Source organism: Cryptomeria japonica, chromosome 5 (assembly GCF_030272615.1).
Source record: "Cryptomeria japonica chromosome 5, Sugi_1.0, whole genome shotgun sequence".
NCBI lineage: Eukaryota > Viridiplantae > Streptophyta > Pinopsida > Cupressales > Cupressaceae > Cryptomeria > Cryptomeria japonica.
This window is the reverse complement of record NC_081409.1, coordinates 101723242-101728414: the sequence shown is the minus strand read 5'-3', so window position 1 is coordinate 101728414 and position 5173 is coordinate 101723242.

Below are 5173 nucleotides of genomic sequence, written 5' to 3'. Positions count from 1 at the left end.
TTCTTTTCTTTGTAACAAGAAGGAGGATTATTACATTACATTTTGTGAATATTGAGCTCTCTCTTTTTGAGCATATTTTTCTGTGTATTTCTTTCTTCTGCGATTTGCTTCCTTGCTTCTCCTTGTAACAGGTTTTTCAGCTTGCAGAGATCATTTGGGCTCCTGTGGTATTGTATTTTCTCAACTCCAACATGGTATCAGAGCTTTGGATCTGCAGCTATCTATTCTTGTTTTGAGAATTTTTGCATTGGAAGTAGATCTGGGGTTTCATAAAGTTTTTTTATGCACCTAGGGATAGGCCTTTTTTCTGAGCACTTTGGGCCTAAACGAACCTCACCATCATGCTCAGAAGGCCCAAAAACCCCTATGGTCATTTAAAATTTAACCTATTTTAGTTCCTGAGCCTCGAGGAGTATTTTTTCTCCAGATTTAGGTCGTATGACCCTGGCACATAGTTCGAGAAAAAAAAATTCAAAAAAAAACTTATTTTTTGCCTTTTTACAGCATGCAGGCCGAAATTTGATTTTTTGTTAAAAAAAAGGAAAAATTCAAAAAAAAAGGTACCGTGGGACCCCTGCAGGCTTTCGTAGGCCTGTCAGACTGGGCCCCGCCATCCTCCTGCCACCGCTGGTAGCCCTCCGGTTCCCTGTGTGCTCGGTCGCCGCTTCCTGGCAACCCCAGCTTCCCGGCCCTTCACTCGCAGCTCGTAGCCAGCCTGCCAGCGCTGCCCGCCTCCGCAACTCCCTGCACCTGTCGGACCTGCCACCGCAGCTCCCTGCTGGCTCCCGCCACCGCCGCCCGACCATTGCCATCACCGCCGCACCTGCTGGCCCTGCCGCTGCTGAAACCCACCAACCTCCCTAGCTCTACCGCCTGACCACCAAAGCACCACCCCACCACCGGGGCGCCACCATCCACCACCGAAGCACCGCTCACTGGCCACCTTCGCTTGCCAGAGCCACCAGACCTACCCCTTCCTCTTGTTTTGAAGGGGGGTTTGGTTTTTTGGTCATATCTTGGGAATACGGAGTCATTTTTTTGAAAATGAATAGGCGTCGAAAACCTGGTTCCGAGCCAGACCTCGTCATGTTGGTAATTTTTTCCAATTTTTCTGTTTGACTATGTTTTTTTCCAGTCAAAGTGAGGTCTTATTTTTGCACTTCGGGAGCCATATAATGAGCATCCGACCTCCATTTTTTGAGAAGTTTATACTTTTGGAAAGCGTGTGCTGTGTAATTTCCATCCATATGAGTTTTATTCCTAGATTCTTCTCCATGCATATTTTATTCAGTTTTTTGCTTTTCAGCACTTTGGTGGATATCTTGGTTGTTTCAGGTCCTGGGATCTCTTCTCTAGGTAGGATGTCTCTCGTTTGGTTCTCCTTTCTATTTCCAGTCTTCTTATCATTGTAGCATTGTATTTATGCAAACACACTGAGATAAAGTGCCATCATGCATTGTTTACTTGGGATCTTGCACATCTTGTGCCTTGTTGTACATGCACTACTTATAAAGTGCCATGAGGGGATTGATGTTTGCCTTGTTTTCCATATACCTTTGTCCAGTGAGTGTTCCTTCCATGACATTAGCCTCATGATGTGTGTCAAGTGAGTGTTCCTTCCATGATACCATGTACTGTCTCTGCGCCTTTGATGTTCCTGGTTCTTCGTCATGCAGTTCTTCTTGGCTATTTTTTTTAGTTTTCCTGTCCCTCTCCCTCTTTAGCATTATGGGCAGGTTTGTCCTGTTGGTTCTAATGCTTCCATGGTTTGATTAATCAACTCTTCAGGCTTTGGTTTTTCATACCATCTGTATCTTTGATTTCAGTTGTTTGCCTTCTTTGCCTTCTGATTTGAGTAGTGTCATTTGAGAGCACTCATATAGATCATATGCTTCTCTACCTAGTCATGTTCTATTTCAGTGGAGGTTCTTCAGCTTAGCAGTTATTCTTCGATAGAGTTTGTAGGTTCTTCATGCTTCAGTGATGTTCTTTACCATCTCTTTTTGGAGTAGAGTTTTGTTCCCACGTGGTTTTCTCTATTTCTCTAGTTCATAGAGATTTCATTGTATTTGGGTACCTGATCAGGCCTTGTTGTCGGGACCCATCTTTCTTGCTTTCAGTAGTTGTTCTAGGTTTTAGCTTCTCCCTAAGTCTAGCTTAAGGGGGGGTGTTAGAGTATTCGGGTATTTACTTGATTAATTAAACAATATTTGTTTAATTATTTAAGTTCCCTTTATCTCTTTTACACTTAAGCTAACTTTAGGTGCATAATAATTAATTATTATGTGCAAACCTAGGTTTTCCCTTTTAGGGCTTCTTGACCTATTAAAGGTTAAGTTCTTTCTTTTCTTTGTAACAAGAAGGAGGATTATTACATTACATTTTGTGAATATTGAGCTCTCTCTTTTTTAGCATATTTTTTGTGTATTTCTTTCTTCTGTGATTTGCTTCCTTGCTTCTCCTTGTAATAGGTTTTTCAGCTTGCAGAGATCATTTGGGCTCCTGTGGTGTTGTATTTTCTCAACTCCAACATGGTACCAACTACTGTTACTGAACCATGTACCTACACACCAAACTCTTTAACTGGATTGTGAACATTATCAACTGATGGAGCCTTGAGCTCAGGTTCATCCTTTTTGGGCTCAACAGATACTTGCTTATCTATGCAATCTTCAATGTCCTTTCCTTTAACCGACTCAACATTGATCAGAGGAACCTCAGAGGTTCTAGGAATATCCATAACATTGTCCATAGAAGATGAATCATCAACCTGGTTATCATTAGTATTATCAACATGAGTGTTATAGGATTATTTGATACATTTTCAAGTTCACTAGTAGAAGTAACAAAATCGGTAGAAGGGGACAAGCCAAGGTTCTTAGCAACTGTCACTACAGTTTCAATGATTTCACCTTTAACTTTTTCTTTAGCATTAGCCTCTCCTAATATGAGACTACCTAGACTTCTATTGGTTCTTAATTCAATTTTTGCAAGCTTCAATAAGACTAGCCTTGTTATCTTGGGATAATGCAAAACTGACTAACTCAAAGACTTGATCCTTAATGGATTGTTCCTCTTCCCTAGCAATTTGTATGATCCTAATTAATTCACCATACAATTCTTTTAGAATATCATTTCTAAACTAATCAGCCGCAACTTCAAATTTCACACAATATAACAGAAAATCTTTGATAATACTATTTTGATCCTCAACATTTGCTTCAAAATAGAGATGGCTTACCTCATTTGGAATTTTACCCTGCGCCATATCTTCACATAGACTCTCCGCATCGAGTGGCATCTTAACTTTCTTTCCTTTTGACTTTTGAACATGTATCTGGTACTTCTTTGCATCTTCCTCTTCTTTACATTCAAGACCTATTGTCTTTATTTTGGTTTTAGTTGGTTTCTTTTGGGAACTAGAAGAAGGGAGCTCCTTTTGAGCAACCTTAGATGCTCTAGATGTGTTGGTGAGCCTTTCGGAATGCCTAATTTCATTGATATCCTCCTCAGTCAACTTAGATTTATCCAAGGACTCTTGAATAACTTTCTTTACAACCTTTTCACGATCCTTCTTGGTATGTTCCATGCGGACCTTCAAGGACTTTTCAACTGCTGTGCCAAAGCGTTCTTAAGAATCGTCAACCAAACTCTGCAAAAGAACTTGTGCTACTCCTTTAAGCATCTCCTGAGTAGCTTCATATCCAATTCGAGGGACCCAGACCTTTCTCAGCACAATAGCCTCCATGAAACATTTATCAGCTGTGAGTACAAATGTAATGTCATTCTTGTATTTGACAACTACCTCCTTCGAGATTATGTCCCTTCTTTGCATTTTCAGCTGAAGGATGGTGAAGAAGGATGCAAATGATTCCTCTCTAGAATTTTCATTGATGAGCCCTTTTAACTTATCCTCAATTCAATAATCCACCAAGGTATCTGGAGACCAAAAAACCCTACCTCATTTGGGTAACTCTTCTAGGAAGTAAAATAGAATAAACGACACTAGGGTTTGAAATTTGAAATAATGCTTCTTCTTCCTACATTGTGGAAGATTCTCAAGGAATTGCTGCCGCAAGATCTCACAAAGATCAAAAATTTGTTCAACTCTTCCATTCATATGCCATATTGACCGTCATGGCCAAAATAGTGTTAGGCCCAATATGGAAAGCTAATGTATTGAGAGGGGAGGGGTGAATCAATACTTCAAATCTTTTCTTTAACAATAACTTTACTGTTAAGCATAAACTAAATATTGCTGAAACATAATATAATGCTAAAACATATAAATAAAAATCATACATGATTCACTCCATAACACATATATTTTGGTTACGCAGAAACTCTTGGTTAGAGAGAAAAATTGTGGTGGGGATGGCACCCACAACTTCACTACTGCAATAATAAAGGTTGCTCGGTTAGAGCTACATGTTTAGCTATTTCTGATAGCTTACCCTGTTAGGAGTATCAAGATCTTTAGATCTACCTTGCTAAAGGATTTTACAACACTTATTCTAAAATACTACACCTGGTTAAAGGCTTTACAATTTATAGGCTTTGTTAGAGTCTTTTATCCTATTAAAGGTCTCTCTTATAACTCAAAATATTACAATCAAAATCTTACAAAATATTTGCAACTTCACATCTGAAATGTTATAGCATATTCAAATGCTCAAAATGAGATTACCTTGCTTATAGCATACCTCGGTAACCCATAAATTTTCTCGGTAAACCTTTATGTTTACTTTGTTCCTTGACTGTTCTCTTAAATCCTTCTTGGTGACCTCTGTGTATCTCTGTCAATCGTAACAGTCATAACACTCAGTGCTTTCCCATGATTTTGCTTTTCACATATGTCTTGCTTCACAGATACATTTGATCTTTAATTCATGTTGTATAAATAGATCTCTTGTAATGGTGATCTTGTTCATGCTTTGATCTTACAAACATGATTCATTAAATGAATAACCATACAAAATTATTTCATTGGATAGATGTTCTCAAAATCATACAAAATCTTAAGTGCAATTTCCAATGTGTTAACGGTTCCTTGTTCCTCGATCTTTGTAACACGTTTCCACATATGTGTCTAGGTTCAATGAATCTGGTAACACATTTTACTCGGTGTGTTTGAACTTGGTATACCATCTTTGTTGCTCGGTAGTCATAGAAC